At 47.7% G+C, this 24508-nt stretch overlaps 1 protein-coding gene and 1 non-coding gene across 2 annotated transcripts in view; both read right to left on the bottom strand.

Moving 5' to 3' along the window:
- The window catches only part of LOC124620302, a 227146-nt gene that overhangs the window by 86253 nt on the left and 116385 nt on the right, over positions 1 to 24508 (bottom strand). The window lies entirely within an intron of this gene.
- Trnaa-cgc lies at positions 4492 to 4564 on the bottom strand. The gene has a single exon. It is a non-coding gene; the product is annotated as a tRNA-Ala (tRNA).

Below are 24508 nucleotides of genomic sequence, written 5' to 3'. Positions count from 1 at the left end.
ACCTTTATTTATTGCGGTCAAGTGCTCCACTGACTTGCCTGCGAAAGGCAAAGGTACAGAATTCCAGTCTTCGTCTGTCAGGCAGTACTACTCTGCCAGGAAGTTTGATAGGTGTTGTTGCTAGAGTTTCAGTTTAACCCTCGTGGGTCTTCTGGTGGATTCTTCTCGGGTTATCAGCCGAGTGGTGGCGTCGTCTTGTCGCAACGTTTGGATGAGTTTCGTACCCATCATCTTCTGGCGAAGTGTCGGGAAGCTGCTCTCTCTCTCACGTTTTACTTTCCCCTCCTTGGGGAAGTGTATGGAGGAGTTTATAGCCTGTTGCCTTTTACTCCACGATGGTGTGTGATTGTCATTGACTGTTTTGGCTGTCTGTGTGTTATGTTGGTGTCCTGGTGGTCTGTAGTACTTGCCTGAGGTTGGTGAGATGTTTGGTGTTTTAAGGATTAAGGACTGGGGTTAGGATTTGGGGATTTTTGGGATCTTCTCTTCGACTTAGTCGTCGAAGATCGTCATGGGGCGTTTGTGCTTGTCACGGGACATGTCATACTGGTCTAGGGATTGGATTAGGCTATTTCCAGACCTGGAAGAGCTCTCATAGAAAGCCCTTGCCAGATCGTGGAATCATTCTTTGAAGAGTGGGATTTCAGCAGCTCTGTGCTGATCGTCAGCGGATATCCCATGGGTAAGTGCAGTGGCACCCGTGGTCTAGGGGTAGCGTCTTTGATTCATAATCAAAACGTCTTCGGTCCCAGGTTCGATTCCCACCACTGCCTAAATTTTGATAAATAATCAGCATTGGCGGCCGAAGACTTCCGGCATAAGAAGTCAGCCTCATTCTGCCAACGGCCTTGTCAAAGAGGGCGGAGGAGCGGATAGAGGTTCAGGGCACTCTCTTGTCCTAGGGGTGGGAAATTGCCCCTAAAGGCGGAAGAATCAGCAATGATCAACGACATGAGGATGCAGAAGGCAATGGAAACCACTGCATTAAAGACACGTAACGTGTATCCACAGGACATGTGGCCTGTAATTGAAGAAGTGTCATGATGATCTCTCCATTGGCAAAAGATTCCGGAATAGTCCCCCATTTGGATCTCCGGGAGGGGACTGCCAAGGGGGAGGTTACCATGAGAAAAAGATTGAATAATCAACGAAAGGATAACGTTCTACGAGTCGGAGCGTGGAATGTCAGAAGCTTGAACGTGGTAGGGAAACTAGAAAATCTGAAAAGTGAAATGCAAATGCTCAATCTAGATATAGTAGGGGTCAGTGAAGTGAAGTGGAAGGAAGACAAGGATTTCTGGTCAGATGAGTATTGGGTAATATCAACAGCAGCAGAAAATGGTATAACAGGTGTAGGATTCGCTATGAATAGGAAGGTAGGGCAGAGGATGTGTTACTGTGAACAGTTCAGTGACCGGGTTGTTCTAATCAGGATCGACAGCAGACCAACACCGACAACGATAGTTCAGGTATACATGCCGACGTCGCAAGCTGAAGATGAACAGATAGAGAAAGTGTTTGAGGATATTGAAAGGGTAATGAAGTATGTAAAGAGGGACGAAAATCTAATAGTCATGGGCGACTGGAATGCAGTTTTAGGGGACGGAGTAGAAGAAAAGTTTACAGGAGACAAGGAATGAAAGAGGAGAAAGACTAATTGAGTTCTGTAACAAGTTTCAGCTAGTAATAGCGAATACCCTGTTCAAGAATCACAAGAGGAGGAGGTATACTTGGAAAAGGCCGGGAGATACGGGAAGATTTCAATTATATTACATCATGGTCAGACAGAGATTCCGAAATCAGATACTGGATTGTAAGGCATACCCAGGATCAGATATAGACTCAGATCACAATATAGTAGTGATGAAGAGTAGGCTGAAGTTCAAGACATTAGTCAGGAAGAATCAATACGCAAAGAAGTGGGATACGGAAGTACTAAGGAACGACGAGATACGTTTGAAGTTCTCTAACGCTATAGATACAGCAATAAGGAATAGCGCAGTAGGCAGTACAGTTGAAGAGGAATGGACATCTCTAAAAAGGGCCATCACAGAATTCGGAAGGAAAACATAGGTAAAAAGAAGGTAGCTGCGAAGAAACCATGGGTAACAGAAGAAATACTTCAGTTGATTGATGAAAGAAGGAAGTACAAACATGTTCCGGGAAAATCAGGAATACAGAAATACAAGTCGCTGAGGAATGAAATAAATAGGAAGTGCAGGATAGCTAAGACGAAATGGCTGCAGGAAAAATGTGAAGACATCGAAAAAGATATGATTGTCGGAAGGACAGACTCAGCATTCAGGAAAGTCAAAACAACCTTTGGTGACATTAAAAGCAACGGTGGTAACATCAAGAGTGCAACGGGAATTACACTGTTAAATGCAGAGGAGAGAGCAGATAGGTGGAAAGAATACATTGAAAGCCTCTATGAGAGTGAAGATTTGTCTGATGTGACAGAAGAAGAAACAGGAGTCGATTTAGAAGAGATAGGGGATCCAGTATTAGAATCGGAATTTAAAAGAGCTTTGGAGGACTTACGGTCAAATAAGGCAGAAGGGATAGATAACATTCCATCAGAATTTCTAAAATCATTGGAGGACGTGGCAACAAAACGACTATTCACGTTGGTGTGTAGAATATATGAGTCTGGCGACATACCATCTGACTTTCGGAAAAGCATCATCCACACAATTCCGAAGACGGCAAGAGCTGACAAGTGCGAGAATTATCGCACAATCAGCTTAACAGCTCATGCATCGAAGCTGCTTACAAAAATAATATACAGAAGAATGGAAAAGAAAATTGAGAATGCGCTAGGTGACGATCAGTTTGGCTTTAGGAAAAGTAAAGGGACGAGAGAGGCAATTCTGACGTTACGGCTAATAATGGAAGCAAGGCTAAAGAAAAATCAGGACACTTTCATAGGATTTGTCGACCTGGAAAAAGCGTTCGACAATATAAAATGGTACAAGCTGTTCGAGATTCTGAAAAAAGTAGGGGTAAGCTATAGGGAGAGACGGGTCATATACAATATGTACAACAACCAAGAGGGAATAATAAGAGTGGACGATCAAGAACGAAGTGCTCGTATTAAGAAGGGTGTAAGACAAGGCTGTAGCCTTTCGCCCCTACTCTTCAATCTGTACATCGAGGAAGCAATGATGGAAATAAAAGAAAGGTTCAGGAGTGGAATTAAAACACAAGGTGAAAGGATATCAATGATACGATTCGCTGATGACATTGCTATCCTGAGTGAAAGTGAAGAAGAATTAAATGATCTGCTGAACGGAATGAACAGTCTAATGAGTACACAGTATGGTTTGAGAGTAAATCGGAGAAAGACGAAGGTAATGAGAAGTAGTATAAATGAGAACAGCAAGAAACGTAACATCAGGATTGATGGTCACGAAGTCAATGAAGTTAAGGAATTCTGCTACCTAGGCAGTAAAATAACCAATGACGGACGGAGCAAGGAGGACATCAAAAGCAGACTCGCTATGGCAAAAAAGGCATTTCTGGCCAAGAGAAGTCTACTAATATCAAATACCGGCCTTAATTTGAGGAAGAAATTTCTGAGGATGTGCGCCTGGAGTACAGCATTGCATGGTAGTGAAACATGGACTGTGGGAAAACCGGAACAGAAGAGAATCGAAGCATTTGAGATGTGGTGCTATAGACGAATGTTGAAAATTAGGTGGATTGATAAGGTAAGGAATGAGGAGGTTCTACGCAGAATCAGAGAGGAAAGGAATATGCGGAAAACACCGATAAGGAGAAGGGACAGGATGATAGGACATCTGCTAAGACATGAGGGAATGACTTCCATGGTACTCGAGGGAGCTGTAGAGGGCAAAAACTGTAGAGGAAGACAGAGATTGGAATACGTCAAGCAAATAATTGAGGACGTAGGTTGCAAGTGCTACTCTGAGATGAAGAGGTTAGCACAGGAAAGGAATTCGTGGCGGGCCCCATCAAACCAGTCAGTAGACTGATGACCAAAAAAAAAAAATAGAAAAAAAAGGTGCAGTGCCCTTCTTAGGGTGCGGTTCTGCAGCCTCTGGAGTTTGTCCAGGTGCTGCTTTGGCGTGTATCCCCAGACAGGGCATGCATGCTCAATTACTGGCTGTATGAGGGCCTGATAGACGTTTAGTCCTACAGGGCAGGGAAGGGAACTGGTTGTGTTGAGGACTGGGTATAGGATGGACATTCTGGAGCAAACCTTCCAGTGGATCTCGTCAGTATGGGGTTTCCATGTTACTCTCGAGTTCAAGGTTATGCCGAGATACTTGGCGAATCTGCGCCAGGGGAGTTGGTGGTGGTGGTGGTGGTTAGTGTTTAACGTCCCGTCGACAACGAGGTCATTAGAGACGGAGCGCAAGCTCGGGTTAGGGAAGGATTGGGAAGGAAATCGGCCGTGCCCTTTCAAAGGAACCATCCCGGCATTTGCCTGAAACGATTTAGGGAAATCACGGAAAACCTAAATCAGGATGGCCGGAGACGGGATTGAACCGTCGTCCTCCCGAATGCGAGTCCAGTGTGCTAACCACTGCACCACCTCGCTCGGTCCAGGGGAGTTGGGATCCATGTAGGTTCAGGTGAAGGGGGCGGAGGGGGGGGGGGGGGCGTTTAGGGGGTCTGTGTCTCCCGAGTCTCCGGGTGATCAACATAGACTGTGTCTTTTCAGGATTGGTGGTGATGCGCAGCGACAGACCCAGGTTTCTGTGTTATCTAAAACCCTTTGTAACCTACGAATGACTAGCTCCTTATTCGCATTACGAGTGTAAAAGGCGGTATCATCAACGTACTGTGTAGTGTGCACCAGGGGAGCCGTTGGAGTGTCTGCAGTGTAAAAACTGTACAAAATTGGCCCCAGGAACGATCCCTGTGGCATCCCAGCACGAATACGCCTTTTGGTGGAGGTGGCTGTTTCTACCTTGACAGAGAAGGTTCTATTCGTAGCTTCGGATTACCTGACTATGCTCCTGGAGAACCCTTGTGTGTATAACTTGTATAGTAGCCCTTTATGCCATACTGAGTCGAAGGCATTGGCTACATCAAGTAGCACTATCCTGCAGTAGTCTCTGTGGTTGAAGCCCTCTGTGGCTGCTTCCACTAGTCTCATAATCTGTTGTGGGGCAGAGTACTTCTGTAGGAACCCGAATTGGAAATCCGGCAATAGTCGCTCGTTGGTGATGGGGTCTCGTATGGGAATAAGCAGGAGGCGCTCACAGATCTTGCTGAGAGTTGTCAAGAGGCTAATCGGCCTGTAGTGCTGCGGGAAGAAAGGGTCTTTACCTGGTTTGTGTATCGCGACCACTTCCGCGTGATTCCAGTATGCTGGGAACTCGCAGGTACGAGTAATCCCGTTGAAGACGTTCGCGAGGTGTTCGATAGCCGAGGGCGGGAGGTTTTCAACTAGCTCGTTGGTGACATTGTCGTGTCCTGGCGCTTTTTTTGTAGGACCTGGCCGTTGTTGTGTTTTTCCCGGTTCTTGTGTGTGGGTCTGGTGTTGCAGTGACAGGTGTGACAGGGCTTGCTCCGATTTTTCGACGTTTCCGTGGCTCTTTGGTGGAGAGACCACTTATGCCTATGTTGCCCTTGGATTGTCAGGCCTTGGTTTTACCCAAGTTTTGTCTGTGTGTGTTCTCCTGTTTTGTCTCTCTGTGTGGTCCGATGGGGCGGCTGTGTCTTGTTTTCGTGTGTGTGGGGGGCGGCCTTCGCATCCTTTGCCTTCTGTGTGGGTTTTGTGGACCTCGCACCCTCGATACCCTGCCGTGTGGTTTTTCCCACACAGCACGCACCTTACCTGCGAGTCCATGTGTTTTACTATGCAAGTCCTAGTGTAGTGGTGTTCGCGCATTTTCTACAGGGCACTTGCATCTGGCAGTGGGCGGCAATGTGAATCCAGTCCCTGACACCTGAAGCACTGCACCACCTTGTTCTTGTGGTGGAGCGGCTCCATGGTGACAGGGAGTGCTAGAACAGCTTTCGCCTGTTCTGCGGTATGTCCAGCAGAGTAACCTGTAATAGTGGCCACTTACTCTCTGTCCCATTTTTACCCATCTGCTGTACTGTTTTGACTACAAATCCCTGGGCTGCCATGTCTGTCTTGACTGCCTGAGCCGAGAGCCGTCTGGGGAGGTCCGTAATGACATTGCTTTTGTTCCTTGTCTTGGTGGTGGGGAATGTATAATGGGGTATATTTTTGTCTGTGACAGCCACTTTAATGGTGGTGTAGTTTTCTATGTTGTGTAGAGTGATCTTTATTTTGTCCCCCCCCTCCCCTCCCCTGTTGGTTTTGATGTAAAGTTGTCCGCTTTGAGTTGTGTTTTGATCATGTCGTGGGGTTCCTCGTAGTCACGGGGAAACTCCGTGATGATCGGTGGGAGGCAGTGTGTTGTGTGATTCTGTGTTGTTGTTTCTTGTGTTTTGTCTGACGCATCAGCCACGGCCTGAAACCTGTTTGGGGTGGGTTCCACTCCACAAGCAGTTGGAAGTCTCGCCTGACGACGTTTTTCTCGCCAGCACAAAGACCTCTGAATCCTCCCCGGTTCCATGGTTCCCTTCCAGGGCAGCGGTTGCTTGGTTCCCTTCCAGGGCGACGACAGGTGCTAATGGTGGCTCAGGAACTGCAGGTTCCTCAGAGATAGGGGGGGGGGGGATTTGGGTCCGGGAGGTGGGATTCAGCCCTTTTTATGTTTCTCTTTCCTATCCTTCTTCGCATGCCGCTGCTTCGTGGACGTGCTCTTGAGTGGGGGGGGGGGATTTGAGGAACTGGGATGCTGTATTCTGCATATCTACATAGCTGCTTGGCCGTCGTCCACTTCTGTAGGCCGGCCAATCACGTTCCTCCGGAAGGGGGTACCGCGACGGTGGTGGTGGGGGGCCGCGGCGCGGACCGGCGTCCAGACCTGGTGACTGTCCAGTCTGTCTGTGGACGCCGCTGCCTTCAGATCGGAGCGGTCCTGACGTATTTGGTCAATTGCGATATTCCACGCTGCACTGAGCTGAAAACCGCTATCCCTGTTTAGTAAACTGCTGTGCAGACGTATCTCCACTGCCTCTTTGAAGATCGAGTCCCAGAAAGCGTTGGCGCTGCACAACTTCTTCGTTTTTTCGAATTCGAAGGTGTGTCCCTCCTCAGATACCACGGACTTGTCTGTCTGTCCTAGTCGTACGTTCCTGATGTGTTCAGTACAGTGCTGTGAGATACATCGTTGTGTCTGCCCGATATATTCCATCCATGGCCGTGGGGCCACACTACAAAAGTGTCGTCTACGTATCTGTAGAACACCTTTGGTTTATGGAGGGCGGTGTTCAGTGCCACATCTTCAAAGTCTCCATGTACAAGTTGGCAATACCTGGAGCCAGGGAGGAATCCATGACAACACCATCTGTTTGGGCACAGAATTTCCCTTCACATTTGAAGTACGTTGTGGTTATCAAGACGCGAAAGAGTCTGAGTGTGTCTTCATTGAAGTGATCTTCGATTAGGGCTAAGGAACCATCCAGCCGCACCCGGGTGAAAAGAGAAGTGACGTCAAAGCTGACTGGTAGATCCTTCTCGTCCAGGCGTAACCCTTGCAGTACGTTCACAAATTCGGTCGAGTTCTTGACATGGTGAGGGCAGTGACCCACGAGTGGTTTTACAAGCTGTGCACTATATGTCGGAGAATTTATGGTGTTCAGTATAGATTCTCCTTCTGGATCTTCGCGATGCCATACAGTCGCGGTGGAGCTGGTGCCCGAGGGGAAAGCTTCCTGATGGTGTTTTTGTCAAGTCCTGAGCTGTTGAGAAGATCGATGGTCTTTCGCGTAAAAGAAGCAGTCGTGTCTTTTCCCACTTCTTTGTATGCTGGATCTTGTAGTAAGGTGTCGATCTTCTGCCAGTAATGTTCTGACTTAAGTGGGACTGTCGCATTCCCTTTGTCTGCTGCTAAGACCAATATATTCTTCTCATGGCGAAGGCTCAACAGTGCCTTGCGCTCTTCTGCCATAATGTTGTTCTTCGGCATTCTTGCTTTCTCGAGTACCCTGCTGGTCTCCCTCCTCACTTCACTGGCTGCTCTCGGCGGGAGTCCACGTATGGCTTGCTCGACGTCGAGCAAGCAGTACTAAACACCTTAGTGCAAAGAGTCATGTCGATCTGCGACAGCGAGAGTTTGCCGCCTGAGCTGCCACATCTGCAGGGGCCTTCCGAAAGAACGGCTACACAGAGACACAAATAAGACGCGCTTTGCTTGCAGTCAAGAGGCTCGAGGAGAAACCAGAGGAAGACGAAGCAAAACGTGTGGCGTTTCTGCCGTTTGATGGACCGTCGACAGCCAAGATTGCAAGAATACGAAAGAAGCACGAAATAACTACCATCTTTAGCACATCGAAAAAAGTTAAAGATATACTTGGCTCATCCAAGACCAGCCGTGGTTACAGACGCCGGGCATTTACAGTACTGAGTGTGAATGTGGGATGAAATATATCGGGCAGACACAGCGGTGTATGTCACAGCGCTGTACTGAACACATCAGGAACGTACGACTAGGACAGACAGACAAGTCCGCGGTATCTGAGGAGGGACACACCTTCAAATTCTAAAAAACGAAGAAGCTGTGCAGCGCCAATGGTTTCGGGGAGTCGATCTTCAAAAAGGCAGTGGAAATACGTCTGCACAACAGTTTACTAAACAGTGATAGCGGTTTTCAGCTCAGTGCAGCATGGAATCCCACAATTGACCAAATACGTCAGGAACGCTCCGATCTGAAGGCAGTGGCGTCTGCAGACTAGATTGGACAGCCACCGGGTCTGGACGCCAGCATGCTCCGCGGCCCCCCACCACCACCGTCGCGGTACCCCTTTCTGGAGCAACGTGATTGGCCGGCCTAGAGAAGTGGACCACGGCCAAGCAGCTATACAGATATGCAGAACACAGCATCCAGACGAGTCGCTCGGTGCCAGTCGTACTGTGCATTGATCGCGTGCGGAGTTGCGGGAGCGCTTACGATACTACACCGAGCCATAGGGACCTGCTTGCGGGTTACGTCTCGAGGGTGCGTAAAGCTTTGAAACTTACGCATACCAAGGACGCAGGAGCGGCCAACTGAGTTTTTGTTAAAACACAGTTTGGCGCTCAGTATCATCTGAGGGCAAAGCAACCTCAGGAAGTATTTAGAGTGGCATTGTCGTGCTTCTTGCCGCTGCGGAAATGTCGTGTGCAGGTGACGCCTTGGGGTCGAAGCGGTCTTCCGCTGTCGACAAAAGGCGCGACTTGTTGTTGTCGCGGGCCGCGTCTCCGGCCGTTTCGGGCGCCCCAGCTGCCCCAGAGCCAGGCTCTGCCCCCCCCCCCCCCCCCAAGGTTAGGGAAAATGTGGGCCAGGACCTGGGAGCCGGCCGCGGAACCGCAGAGAAGGTTTCCGCCGCCGCCGATCAGACCTCCGCGTCCACAAGGAGAATAGGGCCAGCAATGCAGCCGGGCCACCTAACGGTGTCAACGATGGCTGTAACTGGCACCCCCCTGGCAGCACCCCCCCTCTCCGTACCGGACGTGGCAAATAACACAGCAAAAAATGCCACCCTACAAAGAACACGAACAACCTCATACATCGTCAGTACTTGCAATCCCACCCCTCCTAACCTCTTCCTAACCCCGCTCCTGCTTGCCCACGCCACCGACACACTACCTGAATACATTGAATCCATGAAAAATGGCAAGCAGACGATCCGCCTGCCGACCAACATCCTCCCCAAACCCACCCCCTCGTCTCAGTCCTCCACCCGTTCCAAATACCTTAAATCCCCCCCACACAAGTCCACCACATCAAAGCAGCGCCGTGTGAAGAAGGACAGGAAGGAGAAGCACTCCAAGGGGAAGAAGCAATCCACCACCCCCACCCTAACCAATTCCACACCCTCCGAGGAGCCTGCGCCCCCGACAGCACCTGTCGTCGCTCTGGGAGGGGACCAAGAAACACCGGCACTGGAAGGGAACCGCGTAACCGGGCAGGACTCGGATGGTTTCATGCTGGCGAAGAAAACGTTTCGCCAGCCAAGGCTTCCGCCGGCCCGGGGAGTGGAACCCACCCCAAACAGATTCCAGGCGGTTGCTGAGGAGGCAGAGACAACAGAAAACACAACACAAACACAGAACCAAGTCGCCCACCACCTTCCCCCGATTGTCGCAGAGTTTCCTCATAACTACGAGGAGCTCTTCGAGTTGCTCAAGATAGAAATCGGGGGAGGCAGTTTCCAGGCAAAACCCGCTGGTGGAGACAAAACAAAAGTCACAGTAGACACACTCGAACACTACAACACAGTCAAAACACTATTCAACACAAGAAGCATACCTCACTACACATTCCCAACAACAAAGACACGGAACAGGAACATAGTTATCAGAGACCTTCCAAGACGAGTGTCCCCCAGGCAATCAAAACAGACTTGACTGCCCGGGGGTACGTCGTCAAGGTGGTACAGCAAATGGGCAGCATAGACAGTAAGTGGCCGCTGTACCAGGTAACACTCCCTGACATACCCCAAAACAAGAGGGAGATTAAGATGGTCCTGGCAGTGCCTGTCACCACGGAGCTGCTGTGCTGTAAAAACAGGACGGTGCAGTGCTTCAGGTGTCAGGGCCTGAACCACATAGCTGCGCACTGCACCATACCAGTGAGATGCAGGAAGTGCGCCGAGGCCCACGACACCAGGACATGCACACTCAAGCACACGGACCCACAAATAAGGTGCGCGCTGTGTGGCAAAAACCACACAGCGGGTTACCAAGGTTGTGAGGTCCACAAAAGACACTCACAGCAGGCAAAGGGCGCAAAGGCCGCCCCCCACACACGTAAACAAAACACGAAAAACCCAACCAACCACACAAGAAAACAAAATACAACAACACACACAGACAAGGCCTGGTTAAAACCAAGACCGGACACACCCAGATCAACATACGCAGAAGTGGTTTCTCCCCCGAGAAACCATGAAAGTGTAGCCCCGTCACCACAACACCAATCACAGTCACAAGAACAACACCGGGAAACACACAACAACAGCGACCAGGTCCACCAAGTCAGAGGAAGCTCTAGGGAACCCCACACACAGTCCCCCCCCCCCCCATGGACCAGTTGTTAGGCGTTATGGTGCAGACCATGAACCTCGTCATGGAAATGATGAAGGAATTCAGGGAAGCCCAGAAGCAGAACACACAGATCCTCGTTGCCCTTCAGGCAACAGTCCAGCAGTCGCTCCCCTCTGCGACTTCCTCAGTAGTTTCAAAACCCCATCATGGATAGACGACCAAACATCCATGGCCTGACAATGTGCGTCTTTAACGCAGACGGCATTGTTAACCAAGAGGTCGAGTTCAGAGAACTCACGAAGGAGTTCTCCATCGACATATGCATGATGGGGGAAACCCACTTAAAACCGGGAACAAAAGCGACAGTCCCCAACTATGTTAGCTATCGCAAAGACAGGCCAACCAATGGTGGAGGAGTGGCCATATACATAAAAAGAGGGATCCCCCACCACCAGGTATTCTCACCAGCTACCAATAAAATGGAAGCAGTGGCAGTGGAAGTAGCCACTGCCACTGGACCCCTAACAATCGTTGCAATCTACCGACCCCCACAAGACCAGATAGATGAGGGAGACATAGCTACTCTAGGGCAAATTGAAGGCAAACTCATAATAGGGGGCGAATTCAATGCCAAACATCCTGATTGGAATTCTAGAGTAACCTCCAGAGCAGGCGCCAGATTGCAACAACTAGCGCGCAACTACCATTTCGAAACATGGGGTCCAGACGAGCCCACACATTTTCCAAAAAATGGAGGCAGGCCCGACGAGTTAGACATAGCTCTCACTAGGAGGATTACGGGGTTTGTGACCGCGAGGACGATCAACAGAATGTCCTCCGACCACAACCCAGTGATCCTAGAGGTCGACGTGGGAGAATGGGTAGCACTCCCACGGTACCAGACGTCTTACAAACGTACAAACTGGGAGCGATACCGAGAAACTGTCGCCTCTGAAATCGCTCGCGCTCCGCCACCTACTGCCGAAACAGCAGAACAAGCGCTACAAGACCTAACAGGTACCATCCTGCAGGCAGCAGAAGAGGCCACCCCTCCACAAAGGGGCCCGCCGCCGCAAATACAGCTCCCGGAACACTTGCTAGCTCAAATTCGACATAAGAACAGAGTGACAAAAGAGTGGAAGATAACCAGAAACCAGGCCACAAGGAGGCTGCTCAATCGTCTACAGAGAGAATTGAAGGTAGCGTTCAATGAGCACAGAAACCAGCAATGGCAAAACCGCCTCACAACCCTCAAAGTAGACGATCACACGCTTTGGCAAGCAACCAAACAATTCACAAAAAGACGTGCTAGGATGCCGCCACTGCATGGCGAGCGGGGTATGGCCTACAGCCATGCTGAAAAGGCCAACGCCCTCGCCGAAACTTTCGAGAAGCAGTTCCAAGCGGCTGAACCCCAGGATGATGAGCATGAAAGAGTGGTCCGTCGTCAACTGGCCGTCTTCCTCAATGCTGAGGAGGACTCAGAAGACGAACCCACAGTTTTTGCCCCTGAAGACGTGGCAAAAGTAATTAGGTCCCTCCCCTCCAAAAAGGCGCCAGGACATGACAATGTCACCAACCAGTTGGTCAAAAACCTCCCACCCACGGCGATCGAACACCTCGCGAACGTCTTCAACGAGATTACTCGTACCCGCGAGTTCCCAACTTGCTGGAAACATGCGGAAGTGGTCGCAATACACAAACCAGGGAAAGACCCTCTATTCCCGCAGCACTACAGGCCGATTAGCCTCTTGCCAACTCCCAGCAAGATCTATGAGCGCCTCCTGCTAAGACCCATACAAGAACATATCACCAGAGAGCAAATTCTGCCGGATTTCCAATTCGGATTCTGCCAGAACCACTCTGCCCCACAACAGATCGTGAGAGTGGTTGAAGCAGCCACAGAGGGCTTCAACCACAGAGGCTACTGCGGGATAGTGCTACTAGACGTAGCCAAAGCCTTTGACTCGGTATGGCATAGAGGGCTACTCTACAAGTTGTACACTCAAGGGTTCCCCGGGAGTATAGTTAAGCAGATCAAAAGCTATCTCTCGAACAGAACTTTCTCTGTCAAAGTAGAAACCGCCACCTCCACCAAGAGGCGTATTCGTGCTGGGGTGCCACAGGGATCAGTCCTGGGGCCCGTTTTGTACAGTCTGTACACTGCGGACACAACAACGGCCCCCCTGGTGCACACCGCTCAGTACGCTGACGATACAGCCTTCTACACAAGAAACGCGAACAAGGACCTGGTCATCCGTAGGCTACAAAGGGTTTTAGATGACACAGAAACTTGGGCCCGTTGCTGGCGAATCACCATCAATTCTGAAAAGACGCAGGCGATGCTGATTACCCGTAGGCTCGGAAGGCGCGAACCTCCTCAACGCCCCCCCCCCTCCACCTTCACCTAAACGGAACCCAACTCCCCTGGCGCAGAACCGCCAAGTATCTTGGCATAACCTTGGACTCTCGTCTTATGTGGAAACCCCACATAGACGAAGTCCATAGGAAGGTCTGCACCAGAATGTCCATCCTGTACCCAATCCTCAACTCATCCAGCTCCCTTTCCTGCTCAGTAGGAGTGAACGTATACCAGGCCCTGATCCGGCCAGTCATGGAATACGCATGTCCTGTCTGGGGATACGCGGCGAAGCAGCACCTGGACACTCTCCAGAGGCTGCAGAACTGCGCCCTCAGGAGGGCACTGTGTTTACCCCTTGGATTCCCTATTGACGATTTACATGCCGCTGCGGAAATCCCACTCCTGAGAGAGCGTTTCCAAGACCTGGCAAGGGCCTTCTATGAAGGTACTTCCAGGTCGGGAAACGCCCTCATCCACTCCCTAGGTCGGTATGACATGTCCCGCGATAAACACAATCGCCCCATGACGATCTTCGACGACTAAGTCGAAGAGAAAAATCCCAATACCCATTCCCAAATCCTACTCCTACCCAAAATACTACAATTATCTCGCCAAACCTCAGGCAAGTACCAGACTCACACAGAACAAACATCACATCTCACAGACATCAAAAAAGTACAGAAATAATCACACACACAAGCACACAGGGGAGTAAAAGCCGAAAGGCTAGAAACTCCCCCTCACACTTCCCCAAAGAGGGGAAAGTATTAGATGTAAGCAGGCAGCATCCAGACACTTTGTGTTTTATATGACACAGAAACCTGGGCCCGTCGCTGGCGCATCACCATCAACTTTGAAAAGACGCAGGCTATGCCAATTACCCGCAGGCTCAGAAAGCGCGAACCTCCTCAACGTCCCCCCCCCCCTCCACCTTCACCTAAACAGAACCCAACCCCTGCCGCAGAACCGCCAAGTACCTTGGCGTAACCTTGGACTCTCGTCTTACGTGGAAAACCCACATAGACGAGGTCCACAGGAAGGTCTGCACCAGAATGTCCACCCTACACCCAATCCTGAACTCAACCAGCTCCCTTCCCTGCCCAGTAGCAGTTAATGTGTACCAGGCCCTGATCCGGCCAGTAATGAAATACGCGTGCCCTTTCTGGGGATACGCAGCAAAGCAGCACCTGGACAAACTCCAGAGGCTGCAGAACTGCGCCCTCAGGAGGGCTTTGCATTTACCTCTTGGATTCCTCATAGATGATCTGCACGCCGCAGCCGAAATCCCACTCCTGAGAGAGCGTTTCCAAGATCTGACAAGGGCCTTCTGTGAGGGTTCTTCCAGATCAGGAAGCGCCCTCATCCACTCCCTAGGTCGGTATGACACGTCCCGCGACAAGCACAAGTGCCCCATGACGATCTTCGACGATTACGTCGAAGAGAAAATCCCAGTATCCAATCCCAAATCCAGCTCCTTCCCATATAACACCAAACATCTCGCCAACCTCAGGCAAATACCAGACACAAACACAACAGTCATTATATATCACAGACACCAAAAAACTACAGAAATAATCACACACACACACGTACCCAGGTGAGTAAAAGCCGAAAGGCTACAAACTACCCCTCACACTTCCCCAAAGAGGGGAAAGTAAAAGATGAGAGCAGCGGCAGCAGCATCCTGACACTTCGCCGGAAGATGATGGGTACGAAACTCATCGGAACGCTGCGACAAGACGACGCCACCACTAGGCTGATAACCCGAGAAAAATTCATGATTGGAATACACCGAGAAAGACTGCAATCGCATAAACTCGTGGGTCTTTGCCCTTAACGCTGGTGACAAAGTACAGAATTCTAAGTAGGAACGAGCTGCTTGTGTATCATAAGAAACACCACATACCTCATCACCTACAATCAGTGATGGAGGACTCTACGGTCAATGGTTATGGAACAGTATTACCTAGGAAAGTATGAGCCCTTGTGGTGATCATTGTTCCAAAAGAGTAATGGAATCAAATCTTATCTTTTTCGCGGTGGTTAAGGATGTCTTTGTAGTGGTATGACTACAGACGCTTATCTTATTCAAAATATAATTGAAATTTTGAAAAATTTGGAGCAGTACGAATACTTTTGCATCATGTATCTGCAGAGTTGTAATCATCAGCTAGAAGCAGCACTGGAGGACTCCCTCAAAACGGCGTTTACGGTTCCATTGTGATATCACCAATATCATTTTATGCTGACGGGGTTAAAGAATGCAACTAGTTCGTACATTTCATTGTTCCTTACATAGACATGTTCCAGGGTTAATATCAAGGCAGTGTATAATATATTCGGATGACATAATTTTAACGAAGTGGAAGAACATATTCTACACCTAGAGGGAGTATATCAGAGGTTATTTGCAGCACATCTACCACTCACTGTCAATATGTAGAAATGTCATTTCACACAATAGGTGGGATGAAATTTACACTATGTGATTGGTCAATATGGATTACGGATAGAGCTTAGATCAGTAAAGACAAAAAAAAAAAAATACAGCACCAAATATTTAGGAGGAGTTACAGCATTTTTTTTCTGTTTAGTAATTTATTACAGAAAGTTTCCACCAAAACTTGCATATATAGCACAACGACTCTCTAAAAAAAGGGAGTAAAATTTTATTGGAAATCATAGAGTGAAGATGTAGTCAGTAAATTAAAGTAATTCTTGAGAACTGTTCTGACGTTGCCTTTTTAAGACGGTGAGTCGGAATTCATGTTGTCATGTAATGCCAGAAATCTGGTACTTTGCTGTGTATTGAATCTGAAAGCAAATGGAACGGATCATTCAGTAGCCTATGCCTCATATCAGCTAAAAAAACAGAAAGGAGCTATTTTGCTATGGAGAAGGAAATGCTGAGTTTCACATACGGCATACTACACTTACATTGTTACTTAAGTGGTAGCAAACTCAAAGTAATAATTGGGCACACAGCTTTACAGTGGCTATTTATGTTGACATATCCATGAAGCAGGTTAACGCGTTGTGTACAGAACCTTAGCGAGACGATTTTAAAGAAATCCGCCAACCTAGTAAGATTCATTGGCATGCAGATAACTCCAGTAGAATGGGTGGTGTTTTATGAAGAGAAATTCACACCAATGTAAAGTGTCATAAAGCACAAGCAGCTGCCAAGCACTGTAAGCTATTTGTAACACAGCCACAGTTCATTGTGTGTGACATTGTTACACAAGATAACAAATCTTGGACCACATGTTGTAGTTCCAGCCATGCTGCGAGAGGAAGTATTGAGACAGACACACGACCACTTATTAGTGAACCACGGGGGCAAAGAACCACATAATGACATGTGGTTGAACAGTAATGGTGGCATACACAGAAACAGGATGTGGAATTATATGTGAATAACAGCGTACCAAGCACACTGTTACTGATGTAAGCCTTCAGTGCATTCTACTGAAAGTACACACGAAGTTAGTAGGCCATATCAAATTAATTACATGGATATTGTAGGCTTTTGGGCCAAAATCTGGCAAGAAACTGCTATGTGCTCACACACAAAGTCATTTTGTGCACTATGTGGGGACATGGTAGCTATCCCAAATTAGCAAGTGGACAAAGATCTCAGGCGATGGTAAATAATTGGTTGTTGAAGTTCAGAGCTCCAGAGACATTGATTATGGATCAGTTCATCAATTTCATGTCAGAGTTAGTGAACTAGCTTTGTCTTTTGTTACATTTCTGTACTTTAAGGGCAAGTGCATTACACCCATACGTGAATAGGAGAACAGAGTGATGTTATTAAACAATAGGGAAGATGTTAAGTCATTGTGTAAATAGTCATTGTAACGATTTGTATTCATGGTTACCATAAGTAAGGTTCACGGAAGTTTGTGCCCATCGCCATATACACAGCATATGGCCATAGACTGCCATCACTATTAGAGGTAATAATGGGGAACGATAGAGAGCCTGTAAAGAATCTGCAAGAACTTTATGAAAGATATGGTGTCTGGTACAAAAAGCCAATACAAAGCACCTCAAATATCAGGAATGGATAGGACATTGGAATACGAAGTTACTTGAAAGTTATGTAGTACAATGGGTGATGTTAATGTGAACATACATCCAGAAGGGAAAGATGAAAAATTAGTAGTCACGGGGGACTGGAAAGCAGTGGTAGGGGAAGGAGTACAAGGTTACAGGAGAATATTGGCTTGGGACCAGGAATGAGAGAGGAGTAAGACTAATTGAGTTCTGTAACAAATTTCAGCTAGTAATAGCGAATACTGAGACAGACACACGACCACTTATTATTGAGCCACGGGGGCAAAGAACCACAATAGGAGGAGGTATACTAGGAAAAAAGAAAGAGTGATGCGGGAAGATTTCAGTTAGATTACATCATGGTCAGACAGAGGTTTCGAAATCAGGTGCTGGACTGTAAGTCGTACCGAGGAGCAGATACACGAGTAGATTCAGATCATAATGTAGTAGTTATGAAGAGTAGGCTGAAGTTTAAGACATTAGTGAGAAAGAATCAATACGCAAAGAAGTGGGATACGGAAGTACTAAGGAATGACGAGATACGTGCAAGTTCTCTAAGGTTATAGATACAGCAATAAGGAATAGTTCAGTAGGCAGTACAGCTGATGAGGAATGGACATCTCTAAAATGGGCCACCATTGAAGTTGTAACGAAAAACATTGGTATAAAGAAGGTAACTACGAAGAAACCATGGATAACAAAAGAAATACTTCAGTTGATCGATGAAAGGAGCAAGTATAAAAATGGTCCGGGAAACTCCGGAATACAGAAATACAAGTCGCTGAGGAATGAAATAAATAGGAAGTGCAGGGAAGCTAAGACGAAATGGCTGCATGAGAAATATAAGGGCATCGAAAAAGAAATGTTTGTCGGAAGGACAGACTCAGTATACAGGAAAGTCAAAGCAATCTTCGGTGACATTAAAAGCATGCGTGGTAACATTAATAGTGGAATGGGAATTCCACTGCTAAGTGCAAAGGAGAGAGCGAGCAGGTGGAAAGAATACACTGAAGGCCGCTATGAGGGGGAAGTTTGGTCTGATGCGGTAGAAGAAGATACAGGAATCGATTTAGATAGGCGATCCAGTATTGGTATCATTCAAAAGAGCTTTTGAGGACTTAAGATGAAATAAGGCAGAAGGGATAGATAACATCCCATCTGAGTTTCTAAAATCATTGGAGGAAGTGGCAATAAAATGACTATTCACGCTGGTGTGTAGAATGTATGAATCTGGCGAGATACCATCTGACGTTCGGAAAAATATCATCCACACAATTCCGAGGACTGCAAGAGCTGACACGTGCGAGAATTATCGCACAATCAGCTTAACAGCTCTTGTATCCAAGTTGCTGACAAAAATAACATACAGAAGAATGGAAAAGAAAACGAGGATGTGCTAGGTGACGATCAGTTTGGCTTTATGAAAAGTAAAGGGACGAGAGAGGCATTACTGACGTTGCGGTTGATAATGGAAGTAGGACAAAAGGAAAATCAAGACACGTTCATACGATTTGTCGACCTGGAAAAAGCGGTCGACAATGTAAAATGTATAGCCTACATGCCTGTATATAAACACAGTGTATTTCACGAGTGCACACCGTAATAGTGAAATACGCAGCTAAACTTTATAAGACTGAAATATGGACGTGAAAATGATAACAAAATTGCAACTATATGGAATAACTGTCTCCACAGCGTAATTATAATAGTTGGTTCAAATGGTTCTGGGCACTATGCGACTTACTTCTGTGGTCATCAGTCCCCTAGAACTCAGAACTACCTAAACCTAACTAACCTAAGGACATCACACACATCCAAGCCCGAGGCAGGATTCGAATCTGCGACCGTAGCGGTCGCTCGGCTCCAGACTGCAGCGCCTAGAACCGCACGGCCATGCCGGCCGGCGTAATTATAAGAATGATGCTTCATCTTTATTTATCTCCAGCAATATAAACATGTACATGAATGTATAAAAGCCTGAGGATGGGCACAAGCCCGAAACCGGTAGTGTGACGAATAAATAATCTTTATTGTGATTGGTAGCGGAAATTTTTCTACTCCATATAAAGGAACAGTCACGGAGCTCAGCAGCATCCACTGTGTATAAAATTCACGAAGTGCTTGGATTAAAAAGGATTCGGACAGGGATGTAGTCTTCGACCCTACTGTTCAATATGTACATCGAAGAAGCAATGATGGAAACGCAAGAAAGGTTCAAGAGTGGAATTAAAATTCAAGGTGAAAGGGTGTCAACTATACGATTCGCTGATAACATTGCTATCTGGAGTGAAAGTGAAGAAGAATTACATGATCTGCTGAATGGAATGAACAATCTAATGAGTACAGAATATGGATTGAGAGTATATCGGAGAAAGAAGAAAGTCATGAGAAGTAGCAGAATTGAGAATAGCGAGAAACTTAACATCAGGATCGATGGCCACGAAGTAGATGAAGTTAAGAAATTCTCCTACCTAGGGAGTCAAATAACTGATTACGGACGGAGCAAGGAGGACATTAAAATCAGACCAGCAATGGCCAAAGGGGCATTCCTGGCCAAGAGAAGTCTGCTAGTATCAAACATGGTCCTTAATTTGAGGAATGAGAAGGTAAATATGGATTACAGCATTCTACGGTTGTGAAACATGGACGGTGGGAAACAGATTCGAAGCATTTGAGATGTGGTGCTACAGGCGAATGGTGAAAATTAGATGGACTGATAAGGTAAGGAATGAGAAGGTTCTCCGCAGAATCGAGAGGAATATGTGGAAAACACTGATAAGGAGAAGGAACAGGATGATAAGACATCGGTTAAGACATCAGGAAACGACTTCCGTGGTACTAGAGGGGGCTGTAGAGGGACAAACTGTAGAGGAAGACAGAGATTGGAATACATCCAGCAAATAATTGAAGACGTAGGTTGCATAAATGACCTTGTGGATGACATCGGAAGTTCACTGAGGCTTTTTGCGGACGATGCTGTGGTATATCGAGAGGTTGTAACAATGGAAAATTGTACTGAAATGGAGGAGGATCTGCAGCGAATTGACGCATGGTGCAGGGAATGGCAATTGAATCTCGATGTAGACAAGTGTAATGTGCTGCGAATACATGGAAAGATAGATCCCTTATCATTTAGCTACCATATAGCAGGTCAGCAACTGGAAGCAGTTAATTCCATAAATTATCTGGGAGTAGGCATTAGGAGTGATTTAAAATGGAATGATCATGTAAAGTTGATCGTCGGTAAAGCAGATACCAGACTGAGATTCATTGGAAGAATCCTAAGGAAATGCAATCCGAAAACAAAGAAAGTAGGTTACAGTACACATGTTCGCCCAATGCTTGAATACTGCTCAGCAGTGTGGGATCCATACCAGATAGAGTTGATAGAAGAGATAGAGAAGATCCAACAGAGAACAGCGCGCTTCGTTACAGGATCATTTAGTAAACGCGAAAGCGTTACGGAGATGATAGATAAAGTCCAGTGGAAGACTCTGCAGGAGAGACGCTCAGTAGCTCGTTATGGGCTTTTGTTGAAGTTTCGAGAACATACCTTCACCGAGGAGTCAATCAGTATATTGCTCCCTCCTACGAATATCTCGCGAAGAGACCATAAGGATAAAATCAGAGAGATTAGAGCCCACACAGAGGCATACCGACAGTCCTTCTTTCCACGAACAATACGAGACTGGAATACAAGGGAGAACCGATAGAGGTACTCAAGGTACCCTCCGCCACACACCGTCAAGTGGCTTGCGGAGTATGGGTGTAGATGCAGATGTAGAAGTGCTACACTGAGATGAAGAGGTTGTCACAGGGAAGGAATTCGTGGCGGGCCGCATCCAAACAATCAGAAGACTGATGGCACAAAAAAAAAAGAGGGTGATAAGTATTTTCATGTTTTGGATTCAAATGGAACTTTGGAGGAAGAAGTAATTCACGTGCCAGCTAATTAACAAGTAATGGGCACCACCAACAGATATGAATGTTACGTGATTTACTTGTATTCTGCATGATGGGGGACCTTGCAAAGAGTTGTATATACTGGAACAACAAAAGTGTTGCCGGTTACAAAAGATGGGAAGAACCACACGTTCATGCCAGCAGACGAGCAGTGGCAGTGCTGAAGAGAACAGATCGTGGTACCTCCTCTTGGGTAGTCCAAACTGTCACGGAGACGTCTTAGACAGAACTGTTTCTCGGGGGACTGGTGCAGGAGGTTGCCCGTAGGACGTTTTCGCAGCCCAACAATGTTTACAGAAGACAGGGCCTCACCAGATATGCTCAGTATATGACCCAATTCTAGTTTATACGCGATGCTATGAACAGGGACTCTCAAGGGGAACAGAACGCTTTGAACTGCAGGATCTTACTGATGGGTATAATGTGCCACATATTGGGGCCGCCTTTTCGGCTACTGGCAACAGTAATAGGGGTTGCTGCTCTAAGCTAATGTATGTAATTACGTTTTTGCACAGTAATCCTCTATGGATACTGCTAGGTAGGTACCAGACATATCTGACTATTATCTTGTATCCTACCGTATTCAGTTCTCTCGACGAGTTTATAGCCCCGCAGAAGAGGTGCATTAGCGCGGAAGAGATGTCCAAAGTGTTCAGCAGCATCGCACCAAGTACCAGTGGAGGGTATGTTAAACGGATTTCGTTTTCGGGTGCCATGTTAGTCCCAATCCACGGTGGCATATTGTATGTCTATCAACAGCAGAGAACGATCTGCACCCCATACTTCCAGTCCACCCCCTAAGTCCGAGGAGTTGTAAGTGTACCAGTCTACATGAACCATGTGATGGAGTGAAAACGAAGAAAAGACAGTGTGTAAATTGTGCATGGTGTAATGGAGTGAAAATAATACTATCTTACTTCAAGTATTTCACAGGTTTAGCATCAACCAATGGTGAGCAAACATAAACTCCATCCACTAACACTGACAGGCCCACAAGTACCGACCAGCTGCAATGTCATCCGATGCCAGTGGTGTCGCTGGGTATGGTATGGAGGGGCACAGTTCAGCACACCACTCTCCCCGCAGCTGTCTGTTTTCTTGGCCTGAAGCCATTACTTATCAATCATGTTGCCTCTCAACTGTCCTCCCACTGGACTCGCATTCGGGAGGACGACGATTCAATCCCGCGTCCGGCAATCCAAATTTAGGTTTTCTGTCATTTCCCTAAATACCTCCAGGCAAATGCCAGGACTGTTCCTTTGAAAGGTCACAGCCGATTTCTTTCCCCATCCTTCCCTAATCCGATGAGACAGATGACCTCGCTGTTTGGTCTCTTCCCCCAAAGAACCCAACCCCAACCCCAACTGGCTTCCTGAGGCTGAGTGAACCCCATCTGAGTCTTCTCACCAAGGAAAAATCCCTGGTGGTTCTGGGGATTGAATCTGGGTCCCTGCTGTGCAGTCTTCTATGCAGGCCACCCCCTTCACATGCGGGCAGCCTGGGATTTGGTGCAGTAAATATTCAGCTGCCAGGGTTTGAATACTGGTGGCACAGCGTAGAGCAAGACCCCAGTCTGTCACTGTGGCGATCTGAATCTCCTCACGCTGTGGCCCAACTATGTGCAGCCTTGGTCACATACGCGATCAAATTTGGGACCTTACCACAACAGACCTGGCTGCAGAAATTATAGGTACATGCTGCTCATGCCCTACCAGTGCACTGTTTTTGACTACTGCCGATGCCTAAACAAACATACTCTGTGCTAGCCATAGGTTCCACGTGGATCAGTCAGCTTCGACTACACCTAGCCTGTTGATCCACTAGCCGCTGTCTACAAGCCAGTCCTAGAACTGGTGGTAGTGAAGCTCGAAATACACTACTGGCCATTAAAATTGCTACACCAAGAAGAAATGCAGGTGATAAACGGGTATTCATTGGACAAATATATTATACTAGAACTGACAAGTTATTACATTTTCACACAATTTAGGTGCATAGATCCTGAGAAATCAGTACCTAGAACAACCACCTCTGGCCGTAATAACGGCCTTGATACGCCTCGGCATTGAGCTTGGATGGCGAGTACAGGTACAGCTGCCATGCAGCTTCAACACGATATCACAGTTCATCAAGAGTAGTGACCGGCGTATTGTGACGAGCCAGTTGCCCGGCCACCATTGACCAGACGTTTCCAATTGGTGAGAGATCTGGAGAATGTGCTGGCCAGGGCAGCAGTCGAACATTCTATGTATCCAGAAACGCCCGTACAGGACCTGCAACATGCGGTCGTGGATTATCCTGCTGAAATGTAGGGTTTCGCAGGGATCGAATGAAGGGTAGAGCCACGGGTCGTAACACATCTCAAATGTGACGCCCACTGTTCAAAGTGCCGTCAATGCGAACAAGAGGTGACCGAGACGTGTAACCAATGGCACCCCATACCATCACGCGGGGTGATACGCCAGTATGGCGATGACGAATACACGCTTCCAATGTGCGTTCACCGCGGTGTCGCCAAACACGGATGCGACCATCATGATGCTGTAAACAGAACCTCGATTCATCCGAAAAAATGACGTTTTGCCATTCGTGCTCCAAGGTTCGTCGTTGAGTAGACCATCGCCGGCGCTCCTATCTGTAATGCAGCGTCAAGGGTAACCGCAGCCACGGTCTCCGAGCTGATAGTCCACGCTGCTGCAGACGTCGTCGAACTGTTCGTGCAGATGGTTATTGTCTTGCAAACGTCCCTATCTGTTGACTCAGGGATCGAGACGTGGCTGCACGATCCGTCACAGCCATGCGGATAAGATGCCTGTCATCTCGACTGCTAGTGATACGAGGCCGTTGGGATCCAGCACGGCGTTCCGTATTACTCCCCTGAACCCATCGATTCCATATTCTGCTAACAGTCATTGGATCTGGACCAACGCGAGCAGCAATGTCGCGATTCGATAAACCGCATTCGCAATAGGCTACAATCCGACCTTTATCAAAGTCGGAAAGTTGATGGTACGTATTTCTCCTCCATACACGAGGCATCACAACAA

Source organism: Schistocerca americana, chromosome 6, assembly GCF_021461395.2.
Source record: "Schistocerca americana isolate TAMUIC-IGC-003095 chromosome 6, iqSchAmer2.1, whole genome shotgun sequence".
NCBI lineage: Eukaryota > Metazoa > Arthropoda > Insecta > Orthoptera > Acrididae > Schistocerca > Schistocerca americana.
This window is presented reverse-complemented; position numbering and strand designations above follow the sequence as displayed.